This window comes from Equus asinus, unplaced genomic scaffold (assembly GCF_041296235.1).
Source record: "Equus asinus isolate D_3611 breed Donkey unplaced genomic scaffold, EquAss-T2T_v2 contig_2, whole genome shotgun sequence".
NCBI lineage: Eukaryota > Metazoa > Chordata > Mammalia > Perissodactyla > Equidae > Equus > Equus asinus.
In genome coordinates this window covers 1,126,920-1,154,878 of record NW_027224849.1, presented here as the reverse complement: position 1 = coordinate 1,154,878, position 27,959 = coordinate 1,126,920, and the positions used below count along the sequence as shown (strand labels likewise).

At 40.7% G+C, this 27,959-nt stretch overlaps 1 protein-coding gene and 1 long non-coding RNA gene across 2 annotated transcripts in view; one reads left to right on the top strand and one right to left on the bottom strand.

Moving 5' to 3' along the window:
* Positions 1 to 27,959, bottom strand: part of LOC123284123 (serine/threonine-protein phosphatase 2A regulatory subunit B'' subunit beta-like) — a 55,521-nt gene that overhangs the window by 12,669 nt on the left and 14,893 nt on the right. The gene's annotated exons all lie outside the window — the stretch shown is intronic.
* Positions 49 to 5,435, top strand: LOC123284049 (uncharacterized). The gene is made up of 3 exons (XR_011500419.1): positions 49 to 187; positions 1,987 to 2,222; positions 5,263 to 5,435. It is a non-coding gene; the product is annotated as an uncharacterized lncRNA (long non-coding RNA).

Below are 27,959 nucleotides of genomic sequence, written 5' to 3'. Positions count from 1 at the left end.
GGGCCCCTTTCCCGCAGGGGTTGCTCAAAGGCCCTCCAATCAGAGGCTGGGTGTGGGAAGTTCGGATTCTGGGCGGCTCAGGTGTAGGCGGCACTGCTCCGAGGCGGCGGCGGCGGCTCTCCAGACAGGGAGCGTTCCTTTCCTTTTGGTTTGACTGAGGTTTCACGCGACAGGCTGCCTGAGGAAGGTGAGTGCTGGGAGCTGGAGGAAGGGCGCTGGCTCGCCTCCTCCTAGAAGGTCTGGAAGGGTCTGAGGTGGGCAGTGGCGAGCTGGACGCCGCTTGGGGGAGGCTCCTCTAGGACCACTTACCTGTCCTTCCCGCAGCCGATGGCTCCGTCCTCCAGAAGAGTAAGTATTTGTTGCCATAATCTATGCAGCAGTCAGCGTTTCACCACTGGGCCGTGATTGGCCTCTGGGGCGGGACGATGCTTAGCATCCTTGGCCCCGACCTTCAATTCCAGTAGCTGCTCCCAGAGCCAGCGACAACTAAACCCGCCCTGGTTGGGAACCTCTAGGCAAGCAAGACGAAGGCATTCTAGACTTTCAAGCTGGAAGAAACTCCACTCAGCCAAGAGGGGAACTTAGATGTCCTGTATGTGAAGAGCCAGGCTGCGGGGCTTGAGATCCCAGCTCCAGCGCCTGTTGGCAGTTCTCTCCCTCACCTGTGTAACAGCGATGACACTAACCACCTGTGCTGGTTTAGGTGACAATTAAACACGCCTTTACTATTAACTCGAGCTTTTGCACACACCCTGTCTCTCTTTGTGGAGCATAGTCCTATGCAGTATTTTAAAATAACTAATGGTTTATTGTTTAACATTTAGCACATTAATACTTGCAGGAGGTGGCAAGTCAAATAGTAGAGGAGCATGCTTACTGAAAAGTAGAGTCCTTTGTCACTTCCCCTGGGCTCTTACAGGAGAATGTTATTAGCATCCAGGTCAGAAGAATTCTCATTTTTTATATACTCTGTTGATTGCTTAAAATCATGTAACATTTTAATGGGTTGCATTTCTTGTGCAGATTTTTCTTTTATCTGGAGTTTTCTAGTGGACTGTCTCAGTTATTCTTGTTGTTGAAGAGTATAGTGTGCTTAGAACTTTTCTATCTTCCTATTGCAGACCTTCCCCTTTTTCTTTCTTTTTTTTTTCTTTTGAGCCAGCAACACTTGTGGAGAATCAGTCATCTTTCTCCCATTGGGCTTGGTTCTTTTCTATACCAGCTGCATAGGTGACTCCCTTAGACTTTCCACTTTCCTTTATTCTTTTCCTCATTTGAATGAAGGATTTCCTGGAACACATGGCATCCTGTTTCTTGTCCTTCTCCCTTGTTTTGCTTGAACACGTTCTCAAGAATCTTTCTAAGAAAAGAGTATGGGCCAGGTAAACAATATGATTTTTCACATGGCCGAAAATAATTTCATTATGCCCTCAAATGGCAAACTATGGTTATCCTTCTGTATCACCATGGTAGTTCTTCTAAAATCCCATCTTTTGCTCAATCTTGTATATCCAACTGCCTGCTTATCATCCCTGTCTGTCTAATAGGCATCTCGTGTGTTTGGTTTGTTTTGTTTTTTGGCTTGAGAAAAAATGCCAGGCTGCCTGCCTTCATCACAGGGAAAGGTTAGGAAACGATTCTGTATACTGTCCTTCACTTACTTTCCCTATTCTCTCCTTTCCTTCACTCTTGTCACTTTGTAATGCTGTGCGGTGAGCCTAGAGCCTCTTGTTTGTGTTATGGCCCACAGCTTCCTGGGCTTCACTTCATCTGTCAAGCAAGGCCCTATGTAGAAGCCCAAAATAGATCGTACTATCTTTTGATAACTTTCTTCCCACTCTGCAGTGTCGTATATTTATTCCATTTTGTACTGAAAATTTTTTATTTCAGAATGCTCTGAGGTGGGGCAGGAGGTGAACTGGAATCTTAATTTTTTAAATAATATGAAAATCTATATAAGTTGTCTACCTTTCTTTTCCCTGGCAGGATGGCTGCATCACATTTTGCCAGTCAACTGAGAAAGGATTTAAGTATTGAGATGATTAGAACTAAAATTGCTGAGGAGAGTTTTCTCTCTCAGAAAGCAGACAGATATGATAAATATGAACGAAAAAGACACTCTGGTTTGACGGATGTCAACCTTCCAACCTTGGAAGGTAGAAATCTTGAATTAGAGGAGACATCTCAAGAGCCTATTCCAGAAGAGATGAGTGTGAGGCAAAGTAAGTAAAGAGCTATTGTAATTTTAACTGCTTTGAAGAGGGGAAAAAAGTTGGTTTAATACCTGAGGTTAAAAAATCCTTGACCAGGGGCCAGCTGGGTGGTGTGGTGGTTAGGTTCACATACTCTGCTTCTGCGGCCCGAGGTTTGTGGGTTCGGATCCTGGGCGTGGACCTACATACTGCTCCTCAAGCCTGTGGCAGCATCCAGCAAACAAAATAGAGGAAGCTTTGGCAACAGATGTTACCTCAGGGACAATCTTCCACATCAAAAAAAAAAAAAAAAACTTACCAGAAGAATGGAGTTTTGAAATACCATTCTAAATAACTTGATATTTTCTATGACTAAATACTTCCTATTTAAGGTAAAGGCTGTGAAAGTTCCATTCGCTTGTGGAGTGTTGTAAGTTCTGACTTCTGGAGTTTGAATAAGATAAGTGTTGACAAGATTAATTGATAAGGGACATTAAAATAGAAGTTTTGTAGCTAAATCAGGTCTCAAGTTGTTTAAATGTTCACTGCTTCAATTTTGTCATTTTCCAGGACCAGTGAAATATGCAGCCCAAGGGCCTTCTTTACAGGGAGACCAGCTTTACTCTGAGTGACATGAGAAGCCATTATTGGATTAGTGTGTTTATAATCTGCTTTATGTTTTAAAGCATCACTTACGGATGGTAGGGTGACCAGCATGGCCTCCAGAAGACCAGCTGGGAGATAACTGCAATAATTTAGCTCATGGTTGACCACAGTGGGAACGGCAACCCTGGGTGGTTTCATTCTGGTTACATTTTGAAGTTTGAACCAATAGGATTTCCTAATAGAGTGGATGTAGGTTGATAAAGAAAAGTCAGGATGGTTCTAAGGGTTTTGGCCTGAGCAACTAAAAAAATGGAGTGGCCATTTACTAAGTTGTAAAATACTGAGAGAAGAACTTGCCATCTATAGATGGCAAGTCAGGGTGCTGTCTAGTATGGTCTGATGATGTGAAATATAAAGCTGGGCTGTTTTAGTGAAGAGGAAGAAATAATTGAGAAACAGCAATGAGGGACCACCCCCCACCCCGGCCCGCTTCAGGCCCAGTGATATGACCTTTGTGGGAGAAGAAAACAGTCAACCACTTGAGAGGACAACTAGGGGAGCGTTGTCTTCAGGGGAGAGCCAGGTTACGGTTAGATCAAGAGATGAAGGGAAGAGGAACTTCAGGGAAGTTGAGGATATAGGGGTTTCATCGATGATTAACCACTTCATCATCTGAGCTTTCGCATCTTCTGTTCTCTGCCTGGATTATTTCTTTTAAACAACTTTATTGAGGTAGAATTTGCATACCATAAAATTCACCCATTTAAGTAAATGCCTTTTGTTTAGTAAATTTACTGAGTTGTGCAGTCATCTCCCTGGATTATTTTAAACCCTCACCCAGTGGGCAAACGCACTCTCATTCTTCAGAAACCTTCTCGGGTATTCTCTCTTCTGACAAGCCTTTCCTGACCTCCCCAGACAGGTTTATACTGATTCTCGATTGTGCATTCTCGTAGTCTTCATTCCATGCTAAACCAAATTGAAACTGTGCTCATCTCCCCCACGATACTGTGAGCCCTTCAGGGGCAGAAATTCTCTTATTCTTACTTCCTAAAAATGTCTGGTACATAGTAGCCACTCACATTTTTCAAACAAGTTTAAATAAACATGAGAATACATAGTAGAAACCTGAGTTGAGAATCACAGGTGGGAGATAAGGAATCTGACAGGTCAAGGTGTCATCCAGGGATGCCTCTGAAGCTTGACTGAGGCTGGAGGAGCTGTTTCCAAGATGACTCACTCACATGACTGGCAAGTCGATGCTGGCTTTTGGCAGGAGGCCTTAGTTCTTCGTCATGTGGTGTCTCCATAGGGCTGACGCGGGGTCGGTGAGCCGAGGAGTCGAAAGAAAGATTTCTTAGACTCTCAAGATCTGGCAGTAGTGCTCTTTTATTTAGAGAATAGTGTGGAATAGCATGGGGACAGGACCCATGGGCAGTCGGAGCTTCTGCTGCTGCCCCGAACTGAGGGTTGGGGCCAATATTTAAGGCATAGGTGTGTGAGTTATCTCTTTATTAGTGCCCGTTTGGTCTGGCCATTTGGCGGTCCCACAACTTTTAGATAAGAATCAAACCGGATTGAGTAAATGGCAGAAGTCACCGCTCAAATATTATCCTCGGCTAAAGACAAAGGAGGATTTTGGGGTGGGGGGTCAGTTACATGAGGTTGCCAGACAGTTTCCAAAGATAAGGCCATCCCCCCTTCCTCCTGGCTCAGAGAGGGAGGCATCTTCACAGATAGAGGTTTCCCTTAGAAATGTAAATGTTTTCCCAACAAGGGGCAAACAAATTCCAGAGAGGGAGGCATGAAGATTTCCTTTACAAATGCAATTGCCTCTGATCAAAGGGCAAACAAATTCCACTCCTTGGAGCCTGCTTCTTATCTGTAGTTTTAAAAGTAACCAGCCTAAAAATCCTCATCATAAACTGTTTTAAAATTAAGCAGCCTAAAAATCCCCATCAGGGCTGCCTGAATCTCCTTAAGGCTCCACATGGCCACTGACTTCCCCAGCGCAAGTGATCTGAGAGAGAGCAGGGCCAAGCTGCACTGTCTTTAATGATACAGTCTTGGAAGCCACACTCCATCATTCCCACACTTTTCTTGGTGACACAGCTCAGCCCTATTCTGTGTGGAGGGGACAACACAAGGGCATGACTACCAGGAGGTGAGAATTGTTGGAGGTCAGCTTGGAGGTGGGTGATCATAGAAGTTAATTAATTTAAAAGTGAAGTAATGGATGCCTAGGGGATGGCAAGCAGTTAATTTGTGAACAAGAGAAGGCAAAAGGGAGAGAAATTTTGAAAGAACAGGGGTTGAAATGACTTGTGTGGTTAGCGTGCTAAGGAATCAATACGAAGTTACTGAAAGTATTGCTTAGCAGCTGTTGAAGTTAGATAATGGTATTTTAGACATTTGGATAACTTTTTATTTGAATGTTTTATATGCTATTTTCCCCCCTGCTTAGGATCAGCAAAGTCTCTTCTAAGTGATCAACGAAGACAAATGTTCCAGAAATACCTAGAGGAAAAGCGACTGAAAAAATTGAGAAACCTTCAGCGATGACCATTTATAGTGGGTGTTTATAGACATGATAAGACTATTTTTCTTTCATGAATACCAGCACACCAACCAAAAAAGGTAAATTTAGTATCATAACTTGATATTCAGGAATAGTTCTTAACCAGACTTTTCTTTAAGAGATTATACTTGATCTTAGCCAAGAGGCCAAGAAGCGATTATTTGAGAGTTTAAATGACTAAAACAACCCTTTCCCTGTAGTCCCTTTATTCACTTAGCTAGTTGGCAGGAGCTGGGAGTGACATCCTAATAGTTCAGAAGATGGAGATGAGGTCTCTCGGTGCAGCCATAGGTAGGTTGACACGGGATAAAACTAGCAAAGCAGTCAGAGCCAGGCTGGACGGGCAAGGCCGGGCGAAGGATCTGGCGTCCACCCTGTCGGATGCGGAGAGTCAAGAGAGGCTTATACATGAGCTTGTACCATGATCAGATTAATAATTCAGGAAGATTACCCTAGGCTGGAAGATCGTAGTCTGGAAGGGGAAGAACTTATAGGTAGGAAGACTGTAGTGAGACTGTCGTGATGGAATAGATGAGACAGGATAAGGGGACTGGGGCAGTGGGCTTAAAGGAAGAAACAGGTGTGAGACATCTCAGGAGATAAATTTGACGGGGACCAAGCAGATGGTGAGGGGTGAAGGAAATTGAAGAGTCGGAGATAAGATGATTCTGAAGATAAATTAGTTTGAGCAACCATATAAATTGTGCTGCAGCTAAAAGAGGGGTGGAAGCCAGGAAAAGGAACATGCCTAAGTGGGTGCATATTGATAATGCTTTTCCTGCTTTTTCTGCAGCTCATTTGGGCCATCTGGATAACAGGCAGTTGGGAATAAAAATTTGAAAATCAGGACGGAGATCCATGCTGAGTGGTGGATTTAGGATATGATATTGGGAGTATGGATGGGGGTTTAAGCTGTAGGGCTAAATGAGACCACTCCAGTAAAGATATACACATTGTGAAAGAGTGAGGTCTAGAGAGCACCTTCAAGTGGGCAGAAGTCAGGTACCAGTGATAGGTCAGATTGGCAGGAGAGCTAAAACAGGACAGAAGCTGGAGGAGGGGTGATCTAAAGAAGAGAATGATCCATGAGTTAAGGGGGATGAAGTTTGAACACAGGCAGCTGGATTTGTAAATTAGGTAGTCACTGGTGATTTGCTCTTTTCAAGGTAGTCTCTTGTTGGCTGTGTATTCATTCCTGATTTAAATAAGAATTGAATAATATAAAAGCTCAAGATATCGCCTGTTTTTGTTTGCTTCAGGAATGTCATTGATTTGAGAGACCTTTGATTACTCTGCATGTGACCTTAGGATAAGGTGGAAGTGACCAAAATTAGTAGAATGTAGCTCAAGGTGGAAAGATACAGAAAAATATGGTGTGTATGTGTTCGAGGAGGGCGAGATTGTTTCTGTTTGGAGGAACATCAGAGAAGACCTCTTGGAAGGGGCTGAATTTAATCTGGCTTCTCAAGAGTATGTAAGGCACCAGTCATTGGTCTAAACTGTAAACAGCTATTTACAAAGTGTTATATGTAGGGGGAAAAAGACACACATTGTTGTGTTAAATACTACGATTCACCAGTAGTTTTTTATTCTACTTAGACAATAGCCATCGCTGAATATTGTTTACTTTGTGCCTCGTTTCTTCAGCACTAGATCTTCCCTGAGATTTGGAGAAGCAAGTGGCTTCTAATCTACAGAAGAAGTCTGATTGTGCTTCTTCAGGAATTTTAGAGTTGATAAATAACTTATCACTTTTAATCAATCCTTCTCTTGCTGGATTTCTTCCTTGCTTTGTGATCAGGTCTCCATTTTCTTATGGACAGAGGACAAGTGCACAATCATTGGATTTGAAGGCAAACTGTCAAAGCTAAGAAAGTAAGCTGTGCAGTATCTTTTCATAAACAGGAGAGAAGAGATCTTAATACTCTAGTTTCTTCATTGACCCCTTCCAAATATTTCCAGTTCATCATATTAACAAGGATTCTAATACCTGGAAAATATAGTATGAAATTTCTCCTTTGTGCTCACTGAGAAATATGAGTAAGTTTTGAGGCTTTTAAGCATAATTTAAATCAAACCAGAACCAGAAAAGAGAGTAATTTAAGTTAGCAAGTATCTTTTTGCCATAAATGATTAAGGGTTGGATGACTAAGGGTAAAATTTAACTTTAAAATGGAGACTTTATTTTGTAATGAGACATGGAAGTAAATTATGGCAGTTCATTTTTTTTAACTTTGTCTGCTTTTGATTGTTTTAATGCTGTTCCATCTTGTATGGATTGCCAGGTCAAAGGCCAAAGCCCAAATGGAGCTGACTAGGGTGAAGTTGATAGTAGATAATTGTTACTAAAATGATGAATCGTGCTCCTTTTCTCAGAGTAAGTAAATTCATTTTAAATCTATTATCAGCTTCAATCAGAGTGATTATTTTACTAGAGTTAACAGTACCAAACTCCCTGTTATTGGCATGGTGACATAGAGCAGTTTTGGCTAGATGCTAAGGAAGTACTCACTTGAAATATTCATTGCCAAACATCCCTTATGAGATCTATACCAACTCTGTGTGTCACTCTGTTTGTTTACTGGGCTCTATTATGCATCCATGTCACTATAAAATGCAGATAGGGATATAAAGCACGTAGGGTGGGGGATAAACTTACGGGTCTTCAGAACACCATTATGGACAAAGTTAATAGGACGATTACTAAAATAAAGTGAAGTGGGCAAGGAGGTAAATAGCATGTCTCTTTATCAGGTGAGAAGGCTCCGTTTCACGTATTCAATAAATTGAGTCACTGCCATGTTCCTCTAGGCTCTAGGATATAGTAATGAATAAAGCAACATTCCCTGTTTTCATGGAGCTTACATGTGAGATAGGCAATGAAAAGAAAAATATATAGTATGTGATGGTCCTAAGTATTATGCGGGAAATAAAAAAAAAAAAAGGCAGATGGGGAGTATTGAAGCTGGTACAGGGTGAGCTTCCGATGGGGCCTCACTGAGACGGTGGCGCTTTGAATGCAGTCTCCAAGGAAGTTGCAGAGTGCACTGTGGGAAGAGTTTTCTATCCAGGAGAAGATTTTTCCAGACAAAATTCAAAAGTTTTGAAGCGAAAACATGCTGGTATGTTTAAGGACTCTCAGAAGATTATAGTCAGCTATTTAGAATAGCTTAGGCTATTGGCATTTTCAAAATTCTAGGATTCTACAAAAAGTTTGTAAGGAAATCTATATAATGGAAAACTTTTTTCATCTCATCTTATTTGGGGTGGTGGATTTTTTGCTGGGTCATTTACAATAGATTTCAGATGAGGGGTCAAAATACCGATTGAAAATGTGGTAATTTGATTCATCAAGCAATTAAATCACATACCACCTAATCTTTTCAATAGATCATTAATAGGAGTGATGTTCGAGCAACACGATCTGGTCAAAGACAAACCTCTGAAAAGAAAGTGTCCAACGAGAAAAAGGTAGCTTATTATTATAAGCTCTGACGTTGCCGCAACAATGCTTTAGTAATTACCGAAAGCATTTAATTTCATGGTTCCCGCAGCAGGGCAGCCTGCAATGCCCACGTGCGTGAGAACCACTCGGTCGATGACTCAAAGAGCGAAGCAGACCTCGGGGGCAGGCACCGCCAGTGCAGCCTCTGCGGGAGCAGCCTTGGCTGTGCCGGCCACGCGAGCGGCACGTGGTGAGAACTGTTCCTTCATCAGTGGCTGAAGTAGAATGCTCTGGTCCCTGAGGTTTTTCGTGTTCAGTTTTTAAAGTCATCGTGTACTTCTTTGAGTAGGCGAGGAGGAAACGGGAGATTCCAGGTCCCGAAGACAGGTTCAGTGCCCCACCATCCAGTTAGCACACAGTGGGCGCTCAAGCGGTGAAGCATGTGCACCGGTGGGCAGCGCCACAAAGTGAAGATTAATGGCCCCAGTAAATTACAGCCCATTTGTTTGGTGGAATACAGTGTAGCGTTTAAGAACGATCCTGTGAAAGACACTTCATGACATGGTCCAGGATGTATTAAGTGGGCAAAGAAAACAGGTCCAATTCTGAACAGTGTGATCACAATTCTAAAATATGTATGTGAATATGTGAACATAGGAAAAAAACTGGAAAAGCATACCCTGAATTGTCAGCAGTGATGATTTCTGAATAAGGTCATCTTGAGTGATTTTTATTTATTTATTTTTTGAGGAAGATTAGCCCTGAGCTAACATCTGCCGCTAATCCTCCTCTTTCTTGCTGAGGAAGAGTGGCTCGGAGCTAACATCCGTGCCCATCTTCCTCTGCTTTATATGTGGGACACCCACCACAGCATGTTTTCGACAGGCAGTGGGTGGGTCCGCACCCGGGATCTGAGCACCTGGGCTGCCAAAGCAGAAGCGTGAACTTACCTGCTGCGCAGCGGGGCCAGCCCCTCTGGGGTGATGTTTTTTGCGCTTTGCTTTTCCTGATTTTCTATAATAAATATGCATTTGATAGTCAGAGGCAAAAGGTAAAATACTTTAGCACCTTTGGTTTTGTAAACAGATATCCTATACTTGGCAGGAAGTTTTATCTGTATTTATCGTATTTAAATAGGGTATTTTAAATAGGATATTTTAAAATGACTTTTAATCATAAAATCCATTAAGGCATAGATTCATATTGTTGCCTTTTTTTCTTTCCCAAATTACCTAGTACTTTTTAATTTTTTTCGAGGAAGATTGGCCTTGAGCTAACATCTGTGCCCATCTTCCTCTAGTTTATATGTGGGACAGCTGCCACAGCATGGCTTGATAAGCAGTGCATAGGTCCATGCCCAGGGTCTGAACCAGCAAACCCCGGGCCACCAAAGTGGAGTGTATGAACTCAGCTGCTATGCCACTGGACCGGCTCCTTACCTAGCATTTTTAATGCAGAATTTTCTATCTAGTCAAAATGGATCTGTTATGTCATTTTTATTTTAGATAATATAACAGAAAGAAAAGTACCAGATCAAGGAAGGCCTGCCAAAAAGATCGAAGAAGAACCAGGCAAGGTAGAGTATAAGTATCTGTTTATTTCTAGACATTTGGAAAATCTCATTTTTATTTTCATGAAGCTGAAATTAAGCTTACAAAACTGCTTCAAGAGGTTAACCTCCACGTGTGTGAAAACCTCTTGAAGCACAAGGAAGCGTCAAGAGGGTTTACTGTTATGGTTTGTGAGGTGTCTCATCTTTAAAACCTTATAGGTAGAGAATGTGTAGTTTGGTTAACAGAAGAGAGAAAATAAAAACACAGCTGACGGAAACCTTCATGTGAGCATCGGCTAGGAGATGGGTGCAGTGGGTGAAATGCGTTGACTCTGGATTCAGCTAGGCCTGAGTTTGCCTATTGTCTCGCTTCCAATTGGCTATATAATCTTGGGGAAGCTATGAGTTTGTTCTCCCAGCTGTAACATGTAATATCTACACAGAGTAGTTTCAAGAATGAAATCACCTGACGTTTCTGACAGCATCTAGCATAGTGCCTGGTAGAGTCTTCAAAAAGAGCCACCATTTCGAGGACCCAATCCCTTAATTTATAATCCATGCTATAATTCCTTAGCCTTAAAAAAAAAAAAACAAAGTTATGCCAAAGTGTAAGAAACCTGGCTAGGTTCTTACCAAAAATCAGACATAGATCCTCCAAGGAAGGCAGTACAGGGTGATCTTCACAGGCGAGCAGCTGGACCTCACAGCTCCTCCCTCAAGGTTGGTTTTCTCCTTAAGGATTATCGCTAGTGTCTACCTTTGCAGCCACACAGGCCTCAAGCACAGTGTTACCCTTAAACTCTAGTCCGGGTAGAAATACGTATCTCATTAAAACTCAGAAACGTAGAAACCTCTAAAAATTATGTTGAAATGAGTGGATTAAATTGGCAAAGGTGGTTGAAAGGTACAAACTTCCAGTTATAAAATAGGTAAGTAGAGAATGTAATGTACTGCATGGTGACTACAGTTAATAATATTGTATATTTGAAAGTTGCTAAGAGTAGATCTTAAAAGTTCTCATCACAAGAAAACAAAATTTGTAACTGTGCATGGCGATGGATGTTAACTAGACTAACTGGGGTGATCATTGCACAATATACAAATATTGAATCATGTTGTATACCTGAAACTAATGTAATGTTGTATGCCAATTATATTACAGTAAAAAAAAACTACCAAATAACAAATTGACTTGAAAAAGAAAATACGCTTCACATTTTATATGGTTAATCTTACTGTGCCACATTGAAAAATAGTTTTGCTCATATGATAAACTTATTTATAATAATCCAAAGTTATTAAAAAAGATTTTGTCCTTGACAATACTGGTAATCCAATAAACATTGGATTTCTGATTCTCAAACCTTTGTAATTATCAACATAATTTAAGTAAAAAGATACGTATTTGTTAGGTGAGTGAATTTTTCCACCTTAGTTTTCATATATTTTAATTTTTGGTAATACCTAAAACCTATTATATAGTTTTTTTAATATGGATTGGTTCTCCCTCTTTCTGGACCATAGCAATGGTTTATGTAGCTGGTCTTCTGACTCCATGTAAACATTTAATTGTATTTGTTTTTGTTTCTTAAATTATGTACGTGGGACATATCTCTTAACTTTCACATTTTCGGGCCTAAAAAATTGGTGGAATATATCCCAAGAAGAGAGACTCTCACTCTATTCTGTTTATTCACATCCAGGTCATGTCTTTTAAAGTTGATAGCGAAGTAAATACTTTGGAATCACAAACCAGTGTGACAAACGGAAGGGATCCAGATGGAGTCTTATCCAAAGTGGAAAAGTTACCTGAGACAAATCCTGCAGAAGTGAAAGGGAGGCCATCCTTCGCACCAGTAGATTTTCTGTTTCGGCCACCAGATGGTCTGAAGAGCTATGACGTAACACCTAGACTCCAACAAGCACCGCTACTTTGACAGCCAGTGACAGAATGAGATGTTATGAATGAATTCCTTGCTCACATGGAGAACGAATGCCTTTCTTAAATTTGGCCTGTGCTTTTTAAGTTATTTAGTTAGTAAACTATGTTCATTACAAATCATGAAAATTTGACCTCTCCAAAAAATTTTTCAGAAGGATACAATAATGTATTTGACAGATTTGATATTTTCTGTGCATTATTATTTTCACGATTCAATTTGCTTTTTTTTGCTTTTAAGAAGTGACTTAATTGCAACACTTAGAAATAAATTTTTAGAAAGAAGAAATTGCTATACTGCAGCTCAGACATGGTTTGGATTTTTTTGTTTGTGTTTTTTTTACTGAGTACTACTTTATAAAAGCTATCTCAAAAGACAAAATGATTAACTTGTAAAGTGGGGAGAAAAAATCAGTTTGAATCTTTACAAGAAATGGCAAGGTTGCTTTCCAAAGGCTGGCTGGCGGCAGATTGACCGAGAACTGCTCTGCGGCATCTGAGACTCCTAAGTGTGTATGTCCGGTTGAGAGGGCTTTGCATCTGTGGATCTCATCACAGGGGGCAGAGACGGGCCTTCCCGCTGGAGGTGTTTACGGTTTTTCCCTCTAGATTAGACATGTTTTAAAAAACAGAAACATATTTCTATTTTATCCCATGTTTTTAAAAAACAACATAATTTTGAAATCCTTCAGTGAGATGTATGGGTTCATGTTTTACGAAGTGTATTTTTGCTCTTGCTTAGTGATGAGGCTCCAGAAGTAACAAAAGAAATGTTGGCACACAAAAGTGAAACTTCAGTACATCAAGATTCCGACGAATTACGCCGTCCTTTGAGTTCTCTGACAGTTGGGAGCACAGGTATGGTATTTTCATGAATTTTTTACTTGTTTCTCTGGGTTATGGTTTATCAGAGATCGTTTAGAGTCTTTTCCACCATGTGTCTCACCATGTAGCTCAGGGTGTGATCTCAGGGTCAGAAGAGACGGAAAAGCATGGGGAGGGCTATCTGGAAACAGAGCTGGAATGAGGACTGCAGACTGAGAGGGGGACCGAAATGTAAATTTCAAGAGATGAAGAACATTGAGAGACACTGTAAAAGGAGATCTGATGAATGAAATCTTTGAGGCAGAAATAAAATTTTATTTAAATTTTAAATTTATTTACAATTTTAAATTTCAATGTTGAAAAAATTGAAGGATTTAAGAAATTTGTCTTGTGGGGGATGTCGTTATAGGAGTTGCTGCTTTGAAATGTATATGTAATGTTTTCTTTAATCTATAGATCGTGTCTTAAATAAAAATGAAACTACTACTGAAAATTTACATGGCTTTCCAATAAAAGAAGTCCCATCACTTGAAATAAAGGAGGATCAGACATCTCAGCAGCGACATGTGCTGCATTTCAGGTCTGTGCGTTTGTTCCCAGTGTAAGCATTTTGTATTAATGTCTAGACATTTAAAACCAAAATTAAACTATTCTAACCTTAATATAATACGTAGATGAATTAGGAGGAAACTGACCTTGAGTGATTTTTATTTATCTTTTAAATTAAAAATCTTTTTCAATGGCTAGTATATTCATGTGGTTGCTAACTTAAAAGATAGAAAGAGGTACAAGTGAGAAGCCTTTTTTCCAACTCTGCTCCCAACCCTACAGTTCGAACCTTCCACAGAGGCAAGTGTTATTCATTTCTTGTGAATTCTTCCAGAGATACATAATGCATATGTAGATAAACTTTTTTTAAATGTAAACAGTAGCATACTATTCTGTTTTCATTTAATGTTAAATGTAGGAGATATTCCATTTGAGTCCTTTAAGAACTTTCTCATGCTGTTTTTGTGTGTGTTTTAATGGCCGCATGGTATCCAATTGTATGGCTACACCACGATTTACTTAGTAGGTCCCTGTTGCTGGTTGTTTCCATTGAGTTCAGTCTGGTAGTATTACTGTCAAGCCTGCAAAAAACAAGCCTGGATGCTTTTCAATCCTCTCCTGTGCAAATAAATAAAGACCTCAATTTACATTCCCTCAGCAAAATATGGGAGTTCCTATTTTATCATACCTTTTTTTTCAAACAAAGAAACTAAGTTAATGTTTATTTTACAAAAGAAGGATAGAGGGAGATGATGGTAGGCTCCTTGGCCCACTAAATCATAAGATAGGATTATGTTTCTCCAACTATGAAGACTGAAAATTAGAGTTCCTGTTTGGGAACCTAAAAGCCATGTCACCTAAATGCCTTGGACACAGATCAGAGGACTGCATCTGGAGAAAGGCCCCAACGCTCCACATCACACAGGAAATGATGACATACTATGTTCTTGAGTGAATGTAGCAAGGAGATTCTCACATCTTTTCCAATACAGTACTAACCACTTTTTTGGGCTTTGACAATCAAATAGAGGAGAAATATTATCTTCCTATACTTTTAATACTCATTTGTTCTATTATGAATGAGTATATTTCAGAGCCACTTCAGCTGTTTGTAGAACGTAAGGTTTTATGATTGTAAGGGATTTTAGAGATGAGCTAGTCCACCGTGTTGTTGGACTGAGACATTGAGATAATAAGCAATTTACCCAACTAAATAATGTCGGATCTAAGACAAGTCTCCTTTCTCATTAATTAAGTTTTCATTAGATATAAACAGCTAATTTTTTTCTTCTAAGAAAAAAAACTATCCTCAGTTTCTCCTGCTAAGATGCTTTTTATAAAGAGACAGATTCAATTTATCTTGGGCCGGGGTTTCTCAACTTGCACTACTGACATTTCAGATTGGATAATTCTTGTTGTGGGGCCGTCCTCTGCATCGCAGGATGTTGTGTAACGTCCCAGACCAGTAGCACTCCTCTGGTTTGTGACAAAGGTGCTCTAGACACTGCCAGATGTCCCCTGGGGGGCAAAATTGACCAGTGTTGAGAACTACCGCCCTTGGACAAGCAAAGCCTACTAATTAGAATCTGTGAGGCCCTGACACTGTAATTCCAGTCTTACAGGGTTTAGCTTCAACTTACTCTGGGCAGTTGGGTTGGTCTCAGTTCCATGGGCAATACCAGAAGTAAAGACAGAACTCAGGCATGTCTGGTTCTTTCTGTTTCATCTCTGATAAATGAGAACGGAAAGAACTAGAAATATTAGCTTGGAAAGTTGCTCTTGGCATTAACCATCCACGTAAGTTTTAGGTGTAGAAAGATGGACATGTATAGGATATCAACTTGTATTTATGGATTTTAATATATCACAGTTCATAAAATAAGCATCAGCTCTGGAAAATCGCTATTGTATAAGTGTCATATTGCTAATACTTAGATATTAGTATGAGAAACATTTGTAAAGCTGAAACATGTCATAATTTTAGAAAGATTCTCTGATATGAAAGAGAGGAATTAATATTGACCGACTGCCTTGAGTGGGAAAGGAAGCTTGAAGTATAGATTCCAAACAAAGGGGAGGGAACATTTATGTTTTTTGTCTTAGCTTTGTTTATTTTATTTTATTTATGTATTTATTCTTTTTAGGAAGATCGGCCCTGAGCTAACATCTGTTGCCAGTCTTCCTCCTTTTTTTCCCTCTCCCCAAAGCCCTGACATATAGCTGTATATCCTAGTTGTAGGTCATTCTAGTTCTTCTGCGTGGGATGCCAGCACAGCATGGCCTGATGAGCGGTGTGTAGGTCTGGGCCCAGGATCTGAACCAGTGAACCCTGGGCTGCTGAAGGTGAGTGCATGGACCCAACCACTTGGCCACCAGGGTGGCTCTGCATTGTTTATTTTAATATGTCTACATTTATCTGAAACAAAAATCTAGTGTTGCCGAACTTTATAGTTTTGTTAATCAAAATAGCAAGACTTTTCATTTCTCAACATACGTTCACTAGTATCTCTGTGCTAAAATGGTAGATGACTTATAAGGTGTAAGTAATTAGAATGTTAGCAATCATTCCTGGGAGTTAAACGTTTGCCTATTTATTGTTAGATTTTTTATGACTTTTTGAGTGACATCTATATCTAGTATTGTTTAATTATGCAAAATATTTTCTGAATGAAAATGACCTAAATAAATATGGAACAAATTTTCTGATATTTCCTTAATCTTATTTGGAGAAGCTTTTTAGAAAAAATCATTTGTGTGCTGTGTGAAGTCCTTAGATGCTGATGTACAGTGAGTTGTTTGAGGTTGAATTCTTGTAAAATACAAGGTGAGCAGAATGCTGTTTACTATGTAGCAACATATATGAGAATGAATATTGCTACGTTTTAGTGGGAACAGAAGCAGACAGTTAATGCTCAGTATTTGTATGACAAAGTTTTGTAGTCGATGTTTTTTTGTTTTGCTTTAAGGTAAGAGTTTGATTCTGGAAGCCCCAGGATATTTGGGGTGAGGTCGTCTTATCAGCTGGCTGACTTGCAATCAAGGTCCTGTTTTGTTCTCTAGCTTTTAAAAATCTCATCTTTTCCTTAGCAGAAGATCTTATTCCCCTCGCAGTTGGTCAAAAAAGACTCCTTAAGGCAGAAATATTCAAACGGCTTGAAGAACTGGTGGACAATTTGGAATACAAATGAGGCAAAAAGGATACCACCTGTGCAGACCTGGATGGGTTCTGGAACATGGCCAGCCTTCAGGTATGTGGCCAGGATTTGGAATGGCTTAACTTTCGAGTCGCATGTTTTTGGAAGTGAGGTAACAGTAGTAAAATGGGAGTAGTAGAGGCTGCTTAGGTATCTGTAATATTAAAGGAGATATTAGCCCCTTTACAAACTGTAAAGCACTGTCTAAATTTTATGGCTGCTGTCCCCTCCTCCTGCATACTGTCAGGGTAATTTCTATATGGGTTGGAAATTGAGATTCTATTCAGCTGTTGCCTAGTCTGTGATGATTCCATGTGTGCGAAAATGAGGACGAGTCTTCAGTAGCTGGGTCCATCGAGCAGTTATTGTCCCTGCTGTGTGTCAGGCGTTGTATGAGGAGCTGACAAATAGGCACATTCTCTACCCCAGAGGAGTTTATAGTTTTATCAGAGTCAGACATAGCCCTCATACCAATCTGGTGTAGAAAGCGCTGATAGAGGCCGTTACTAGGAAAATCAGTGAAGGTAGGGAGATGACAATTTCTAGCTTTTTGAGCTTATTTTAGAAATAAGCATATAAAATACTAATTCAAGAACCAGTGGCCAAGAACCATGAGACATTTGCAGACAGCCCGAAACCTGGAAGAAGGGGCCGCAGCAGCACAGGAAGGAAGCTGTCTGGATGAGGCCGTGGGCTGATCCAGGAGAAAGAACTTTAAAAGCAAGTGTTAATATGCTCAAAGAGACCAGGCATTTTTTCTGCCAAATGAGAACAGCTATGCAAAAAAGAACATTCAGAGAACGACAACAAGAGCTCTTTGAAGTTAAAAACTATATGAGCAGAAATGTAAGATTCACTAGAAAGATGGAATATGAAGCTGAGATCTCCCATAAATTAGAGCAAAAAAGAGAGAGATAAAAGAGGAGAGACTAGATAAGAATATTAAGGGGGCCAGTCTAGGAAGTATAATATCCAAATAACAGGGATTCCAGAAAAAGAGAACAGAAAAAATAGTGGAGAGGAAATGATCAATGAAATAGTTTGACATTTTCCTGGAACTGGAGGACCTGAATTCCAGATTGAAGGAGCCCATTGAGTGCCTAGCACTGTATGTCAGTGTAGACACACACCAATGCACAATGAAATATAATTGTACAACTCTTGGGATGAGGAGAAACATCTAGAAACTTCCAGAGAGCAAAAACAAGTTTCATACAAAAGGTCAAAAATCAGAATATCCCTAGATTTCTCAACAGCGACATCGAAAGCTGGGAGAACAAGGCCCTCGAACTTCTCGGGGAAAATAACACTCAGCCTGGTGTTGTATACCCAGCCAGTCACGCTTGAGTGTGGAAAGGCATGTTTCAGACACACACAGTCTGAAATTTTACCTCCCAGGCACCCTTTCTCAGGAAACTGAGAACGGCCCTCACAAAAATGAGGGAGTAAGCCAAGAAAGGGGAAGGAGCTGGGACAGATCCCCAAAAAGTCTAAGGGAATTGTGGCTGAGGTGAGTAAAGAGGGTGAGCAGCAGGCTTAGGAAGCAGCTGTTCAGACTGGAGCAGGAGGCTGGGGCTCGGCGAGATACTGTCTCTGAGGCTGAACGGAACAGAATACCCGAGTGGTTTGCTTTTCTAGTTGTATTAAGAGGGAATTTATACATACTGTGCAGACTTTAGAGGCAAATTGATGATAGATACATTAAAAAACTAAGCAAACAAAAAGCAAAGCAATGATGAAGTCTAGAGAAAAATGTGAAGAAACACAATATTCTGGTAATTATATGGCGCAGAAGTGAATAGTGTTTATGGAGTCACTTTATGACCAGTTGACATAATAATGAGTTGGTTCACTAGCATCCTTCAATGGTGACCAATTAATTTTGTCTTTCTTAGTATCATAATTATTTTATGGATTTAAAAGTATTTGTGTTGGCATCTTTTACAGTCATTATCTTTAGTGATGCTCATTTCCCAGTTTTGGCCAGTGGGAGCCTCTTCAAGTTGGCTCCTGGGGCTTTTATTTATTTTAAAGAGCTATACTGAGGATAAACAATCTACATATGATAAAATCTGCCCATTCTAAGTGTAAAAGTCAATGATGTTTAGTAAATTTACAGAGTTGTGCAACCGTCGCTGCAATCCAAACTTAGAACGTTTTCCTCACCGCAGAAAGATGCCTCTTGCCTGTTTTCAGTCAGTTCCCATTGCCACTCCCAGTCCCAAGCAACCACGAGTCTCCTTACTGTCTCTGTAGATTTGCTTTTTCTGAACGTTTCATTCTAAGAATCACCCAATATGTGGTCTTTTGTATGTGGCTTCTTTCCCTCGGCGTGGTGTCTCTGGGGTTCCTCCATGTTGCAGCACATGCCTGTACTTTGTTCCTTTCATGGCTGAGTAGCGGTTCATGGAGACATCAGTCTGTATCGTCCAGTTGATGGACATTTCCACTATTTGACGATTACGAATAATCTATGAATATTCACTTACAAATCTTCATGTGGGCATGTTTTCTTTCACTTGGGTAGATATGGCTGGATCATGTGGTAAATTTCTGTTTAACTATTTAAGAAACTGCCAAACTGCTTTCCAAATTGATTACACCCTTTCACGTGCCCGCCAGCAGTGTGTGAGAGCTCCTGTTGCTCCGCATCCTCACCAGTGCTTGCTCCTGTCTCTCTTAGTATTGGCCATCCTGTGGGGTGTGAACTGTCATATTGTAGATTTGATTTGCATTTCCCTAATGAGTAATGATGATCAGCATCTTTTCATGTGCTTATTATTAGACATTTGTATGTCGTCTTCGGTGAAATATCTATTCAAATCTTTTTGCCCATTTTTAATTGGGTCTGTCTTTTTATTATTGAGTTGTAAGTGTTCTTTGTATATTCTGGATACAAGTCCTTTATCAGAAATATTTGCAAATATTTCCTCCCAGTTTGTGGCTTGTTCTTTAATTTTCTTAATGGTATCTTTTGGAACACAGCTGTTTTTAATTTTGATGAAGTTCAGTTTATCAATTTTTTTAATGTTGTGATTTTGGCATTATTTCCAAGAACTCTTTTTGCCTAACCATAGGTCACAAAGATTTTATCTTATGTTTACTTCTAAAAGCTTTATCTCTTTCACTTAGGTCTGTGAACATTTGGAGTTCATTTTTTAAAAAAATTAAGTTGTGATTAATTATTTTTTGCTAGGAAAGATTTGCCCTGAGCAAATCTGTTGCCAGTCTTCCTCTCTTTTTTTTCCTCCCCAAAGCCCTGGTATATAATTGTGTATTCTAGTTGTAAGTCCTACTAGTTCTTCTGTGTGAGCTGCCACCACAGCATGGCTACTGCTAGACAAGTCATGTGGTTCCACACCCAGGAACTGAACTTGGGCTGTCAAAGCACAGCATACTGAACTTTGACCACTAGGTTATCAGGGCTGGCTCTGGAGTTCATTTTTGTGTATGGTGTAGGAAAGAGCCCAAATTCATATTTTTTCTTGCAGATATCCACTTTTCTCAGTCCTGTTTGTTGGAAAAAACTATCTTTTCCTCACTGAATTGCATTGGCACTTTTGTTGAAAATCAATTGGTCATAAGTGTAATCCTGAGTCTTTTTGACATTTAAATTTTTTTGAGAAAGGGAGATTGAGAGTACCTATTTGTATAAATGCAAATAGAGTACCTATTTGTATAAACAGAGACTCAAAGCATATTTACCCAACTGTTGACAGTGGTTACCACTTTGAGGAGATTGGAAATACCAGAAGGATGGGATCATACATTCCCATCCTGCTAGTATGTATATTATTTGAATCCTTTAAAATGAGATTGTGCCAGGGTCAGCCCAGTGGTATAGTGGTTAAATTTGGCACACTCCACTTCATTGCCCCAGGGTTTGCGGGTTCTGATCCCAGGCATGGACCTACACCACTCATCAAGCCATGTTGTGGTGGTGACCCACGTACAAAATAGAGGAAGACTGGCACAGATGTTAGCTCAGGGCCAGTCTTCCTCAAGCGAAAAAAGAAGAGGATTGGTAACAGATGTTAGGGCCGATCTTCCTCACCAAAACAATAAAAATGAAAATAAAATGAGATTATGTCAAGAGAAAGAGAAGGCAAGCTACAGACTAGGGGAAACTTTTGCAAAAGACCTATCTGATAAAGGACTGTTTTCTAAAATATACAAAGAACTCTTAAAACTCAACAATGATAAAACAAGCAACCTGATTTAAAAATGGACAAAAGAACTGAACAGACAGACACTTGATCAAAGAAGACAGATGGATGGCAAGTAAGTGTATGAAAAGATAAGATGCTCAACATCATATGCCCTTAGAGAATTGCCAGTTAAAAGTAAAATGAGACACTAGTACACACTTATTAGAATGGCAAAGATCCAAACCGCTGACAGCACCGGATGTTGGTGAGGATGTGGAGCAACAGGAGCACTCATTCATAGCTGGTGGGGGTGCAAAATGGTGCAGCCACTTTGGAAGACAGTTTGGCAGTTTCTTACAAAACTAAACAGAGTCTTACCATACGATGCTGCAGTCACGCTCCTTGGTGTTTGCCCAAATGAGCTGAAAACCTGTGTCCAGACAAACATGTGCACAGATGTTTATAGCAGCATTGTTCATAATTGCCAAGACTTGGAAGCAATGGATATGCTCCTCAGTAGGAGAAGGGATAAATAAACTGTAAAAAAAAAACAAAAAAACAAAAAAAAAACGGAGAGATTGTGTTCACACTGTATAATTTAGGATATCTCTCCTACCATTTTAGTCATCAAAATAGTTTGGGAGTTATTCACATATGACATCCTTTATGTAGATTTTTAACATAAAATAACAATGAACAATTTTACCATAAGAATTCATTTGAATACAAAATTGACAATGACAGTCTAATTTTATGTCACCAGTCCAAGTCGTTGTCAATTTGTTTGAAGCTTTTGGGCATTAATTTGTAAATTTAATATGGTTAGCATTAATCTGATAAACTTGTGCTTCATTTATTAACAGATACAGGATCTACGCCAGAAATTCAACAATCTGACCATACTTGAGGAGTGTGGATGGGAGAAAGCCAGCAATACGAGCAAAGATGTGTTTCAGGTAAATTTGTGGATTTCTAATATAGACTTTTACTTTAATGAATTTAAGCTTTAGAAACATTTAGCTTCAGGTTTTTCATTTCACAAAACGTGTCATCTATTACAATGTCCTGATTGTCTTGAAGAGTGAGGAAAGGTCAACACAAAATTCAGGATGGTTATTTCTGGCGGGGGAGGTGGGGCTGAGATTGGATTTGGTCCTCCTGAGAGCTTCTGAGTTGCTAAGTAACGGTATGTACCAGTGTGTTTTATTCTTTAAACTGTACCTATACATTGTTTTGCAGTAATAATAGCAGTAGTACATAATTTATATAATGTGCCAACTATGCTTCCCAGGCCCTCACACACATTGACTCAGTTAATCCTCACAACAGTCCTGTGAGGTGGGTGCCGTTATCCCCGGGTGGGGAATCTGAGGCCAGGAAGACTCGAGCACGTGCCCAGGGTGGAGCTGGGTTTCTCATTCCAGAACCCATGTTCTTAACCCACAGGTTATGCCATCTCTGCTTTCTATACTCTTGTGCGTGATATATTTCAAAATGAAAGAACTTTTTAAGTAGAAAAGAGGAACAATGACTCTTAGACTCTCTCTCTTCTTCCCAAATTTTATCATGTAAAATTTCCTATTTTCTCTGTAAAATTGGCTTTGTTGACATGATAGATTCCATTCTTATCTATTTGTACTAATTTTTTTCCCAAAATATTTTAACTCCAAGCTTTTGGTTCAGAATTGCTACTTCTCAAGCCAGCTTGGAGCCCTGCCACTTTTTCTTTTAGATTTTAGAAAAATGCCTCTGGTTGTAAAATCAGGTTTCTAAACTGGTACTTTATTATGCTGTGTAATCCAAATAAAAACTCTGTTTTGAATTCTGTCTTAGGAGTTTAAGATGTTAGAGTATTAAAGGATTATTGTAGGATTGTTTTACTAATGAAGTCTCCTTATTTTACTAATGAAGTAATGTCTTAGTAAGACGTTAGTAATGTCTTACTAATGACAAAGGCCCTGAGGACAGTGACGAGATTGATTGAATGAATTTCAAGTCTGTTAAACAGGAAGGATGCTGGGACATTTGGACCTGCCGTGCGCATTTCTTATCGGGTGCTTAGTCCTGGGGACATAACACCATCAGTGACGCAGATAACGGCTGTGTCAAGACAGCATTATGTCGGAGCCTTGTAATTCTGCCCCTTACCACCAGTGTTTCTCTCCTACATTATTTTATAGGCCACCGTTAAGACTACTGAACAGTTAAAATCAAACTAATCTTTTATCTATACTTTGGAACCATTCCCCCAGATCTCTTATTCATTGACCTCTCATCCCATCAGTTAGCCTTGTTCTCTCTTTTCCATCAGTTTTTAGACATGTTGAAGGGTCCTATCTTTGTTTACATTAAACGACAACCACAACTAACTCCTTGAGGGCAGGAACTTTGTCCTTTACCTTTGACCCCCAGCATGTTTAGCACATACTAGGAACTTGATAAGCATAAGATGGATGTGTGAAATATTTTAGGCATGCTTTATTCATTTTTCTTATAAGATGGTAATGAGTTGCTTTAGTAAATGTCATAATTTCTCTTTGTAGGAAAAAGTTGTCTCGGGTATAGCGAGTGAACCAAAACATGATGATGCTGGGATCGCAGATGGGGGTCGCCTCGCTGCTGTGAAGAAGGCAATGAGAGAGAGGATGCAGCCGGGAGAGCGTGCTGAGGCCGTGGGCTCTGCGGTGCCAAAGGAAGTTGATCATAAAGCGTTTGACACTGGATCTTTTAGAATTGAAAGTCCCGTTAAATCATTCTCAGGTTAGTTTTTCTGTTGAGACTACTTAAGAAACGTACTTGGGTTGGATGGGAGCTTGTACAGGAGGTGAAAAAGTTTTCACAGGAATCAATATAAGCTGTCTGTGATTTCTGGAAAATAGACCACATCCTCACCACCAAACACTTGCAGATTTTGTTTGATGGATGGGATTAGATTACCTGAAGTGACATATCTCCTAAAGTTGCTTTTCTGTGTTTTCTAAGTGACTTCACTTCCATTATTAGCCCCTAACCCCACGGTCCTGGGAGGAAGGTCCCAGGTCCCAAGAGGGAAGGGCGATGAGCATGAGGAGTGAGGTGATTTCCTTCAGGTTGGTGCCAGGCTGGATGAGAATTTCAGCAGGAAAGGAAGCTTAGGCACCAAACCATCACACTTCTCTGGCTGTTCTTAAAAAATGACGCTTAGGGAAGGTGGGTTTGGTTTTATTTTCATTTGTATCAAAACTTTTGCCCAGATCTTTTTGAAACACAACAGGCCAATCCACAGACAGAAAGGGGACTCATGGTTGCCAGGGGCTGGGCGTGGGGAATGGGGAGTGACTGCTACAGAACCCGGGATTCCCTTGTAGGGGGATGTGAATGTTCGGGAACCAGACAGTGGTAATGGTTGTGCAACACTGTCTATGAAATAAAGGCCCCTGAATTGTACATCTTAAAATGGTTAAAATGCTGGTGGAACTTTATGTGAATTTTACCACCATAAAAAGAATGAAAGTATCTGCAGTATGATTTAGTTTATGTACAATTCTAGAAATCCCTAATCAATAGTGACCACAGGGAGCCTGGGGCTGGGGGCGGGAGGGATGAGAATGAAGCAGAGTTTAGGGGCCAGTGGAGACGCTCATCATGCTGACTGTGCTGACGGCTTGACAGGCCCACTGGAGCTCACCAAACTGTCCACAGCAGACACCCACTGCTTCTCGCCCAGCAACCGTGCCCGGAGAAAGCCGCCAAAGAAGTAGAAAAGCTACACAGGTTTCAGCTCGTGGGGTCACTTTCATGCTCCCACACGAACATGCCAAGCGAGGACCACCTCGCCAATGGGGAGTGATCGCCACCCATAATGTTCAGAGAGAACACACCCAAGCATAGAACAGCGTGCTACTTCTCATCCAAGAAAGGGAAGAAATTAAATATGTGTGTACATACACAGATGTATATTTGTAGGTATTTGCTCATATTAAAAAATAAAGGATAAGCCAAATTTATGAAAACTGTTACTTATGGGGGAGGAAGAGAGCAGAGTTGAACAGACAGGGGTAGACTCTGGACTTATGGGAATATATCTGGTTTGTGAGTTTTGACCTTGGAACCATGTACGTTTTTACATACTTATAAAACAAAATTTAAAAACATACTTTAAAAAGGCGATCTCTAACAGAAGAGAAGGGGACACTTCCGATCTTCCTCTTGGACCAGTGTTACCCTAATACCAAAACCAGACACAGGAATCACAGGAAAACTGCCAGCCAGTATCTCTTCTGGATACGGACACAAAAACCATCCACAGAATACCAGCCAGTGAAATCCAGCCACGCAGAAAAAGGACCACACACGATGGCCAAGTGGGATTTGCTCCAGAACGCAAGGTTGGTTTAACATTGGAAAAACCAACTCACGTAATGCACCTCATCCATAGAATAAAGAACCAAACCACACGGGCCTCTCAACAGACACAGGAAAAACATCCGACCAAGCTAACATCTTTTCTTGATAAAAACGCTGACCAAACCAGGAATGGAAAGGAAGGTCCCCAACCCGATAAAGGGTATCTGTGAAAACCCACGCTCACAGCATGCTTAGCGGTGAAGGACTGGATGCTTTTCCCAAGGGCAGGATCAAGAACCTCCACTCTCGGACATCAACACCACACCACGCTACAGGTTCTTCCCAGAGCAGTCGGGCGCGACGAGGAAATAACAGATCCACACCGGGAAGGAAGAAGCGAAACTATTTCTAGCCGCAGGTAACATGATCATGTACACACAAAATCCTAAGGAATACGCTAAAACACTATTAGAACGAATAAATGAGTTCAGAGGACTGCAGGATACAAGATCAGTACACAGGAATTAATTGCATTTTTATACACTTGCAATGAACAAGCTGAAAATAAAATTCAGAGAAGCATTCCAGTTATAATAGCATCAAAAAGAATAAAATGCTTCAGAACAAATTTAACAGAAGATGTGCAAAACTTATACTTGAAAACTACAAAACATCTTCGAAAGAAACTAAGACCTAAATGAGTGGAAGACGTCCTATGTACACGGATGAGAAGACAGTAGTAAGACGGCCATACTCCCCACACCGATCTACAGAGTCAACGCGAGCCCAGCAGAACCCCAGCTGGCGTCTCTGCAGAAACTGACAAGCTGACCCTAAAATCCATAAGGAGTTGCAAGGGTCCACGGAGAGCCAAAACAAGCTTGAGAAGGGACTCACACGTCCCATTTCAAAACCGACTACAAAGCAGCAGTAATCAAGACAGGGTGGAACTGGCATAAAGACACAAGGACAGGTCAAGGGCTAGAATCAGAATCCAGTACTAAACCCTCATATTTATGGGGAACTGATTTTCAACAAGGGGGCCAGGGCCGCTGGACGGGGAAAGAATGGTCTCTTCAGCCTTGGTGCTGAGACAACTGGATTTCCAGACGTAAAAAATGGAGTTTGACCGCTGCATCACTATATTCAAAAATTAACTCAAAATGGATCAAAGACCTAGACGTAAAGGCCGAAACTAGAAACTCTCAGGAAAAAACAAAAGCAAATCTTCATGACCTTGCATCTGGCAATGATTTCTTGGATATGACGGCAAAAGTACGGGCAACAAATGAAAAAACAGATAAAGTGAACTTTATCAAACAAACAAAAACTTTTTGGCATCATGGAAGACTATCAAAAACTGAAAAAAGGGGTCAGCCTGGTGGTACAGTAGTTAAGTTTGCACACTCTGCTTCAGTGGCCCAGTGTTGGTGGGTTCAGATCCTGGGCACAGACTTACACACCGCTCAACAAGCCATGCTGTTGCAGCAGCCCACATCCAAAATAGAGGAAGACTGGCACAGATGTTAGCTCAGGTCCAGTCTTCCTCAGCAAAAAAGAAAAGGTTAAAAAAGACTCAGGTCAATTCTCAGTTTTTCAGGTGCTGAGTACATATAATTAAAAAAAAGAAAAAACAACTCAGAGAATGGGAAAAAATGCACACCAAGTATTGGATAAGGGACTTGAATCTAGAATATATAAAGAACTCTTACAATTGGACAATAAAGTGACAATCCAGTTAAAGAACGGGCACAGGATCTAAACAAACATTTCTACAAAGAAGATGCACAAATAGCCAATAAGCAGATGAAAAGCTGCTCAACATGACAGTCTTCAGGGAAATGCGAGTCAAAACCACCAGGAGACACTTCGTGCCCCCTAGGACACGCTGTCTACAATCAGCAAGACACAAGTGCTGGCGAGGGTGTGAGAGATCGGAACCCTCCTACGCTGCCGGTGGGAATGCAAAATGGGGCAGCTGCTTTGGGAAATGGTCTTGTGGCTCCTCAAAGCGTTAAACATGGTGTCGCCATGTGTCCCAGCAATTCCACTCCTAGGTGTGTATATCTGAGAGAACCCTACACCTGCACACCAAGACTCGCACACGCGTGTTCCAGCAGCCCTGTGCACCACAGCCCAAAGGTGGGCCAACCCAGACGTCCATCAGTTGATGAATGGATAAATGCACAACGGGACGCTGAAAGGACGTGCCACTGACACACGCCCCAATACAGACGAACCTTGAAAACACAGGCTCGCTTGTATTTTTGCTTTATTTTGCAATAAAGCACTTCCTTTATTGCTCCTCGCTTTACCGCGCTTTGCTTTATTGCGTTTTTCACCAGATGCTCCACCAGCAAAGAGAAGATGACTTGCTGAAGGCTCAGGTGCTGGTTAGCATTTTTTAGCAATATGGTATTTTTTAATTAGGGTATGCACTTTTCTTTAGTCATAATGCTATCACCCACTTAGACTACAGCATAGCATAAACCTAACTTTTATCTGCACTCGGAAACCAAACAATTCGTGTGACTTGCTTTATGGTGACATTCACTTTGTTGTGGGGGCCTGGAGCCGAGCCCCCAGTGTCGCCCGGGTCTGGCTG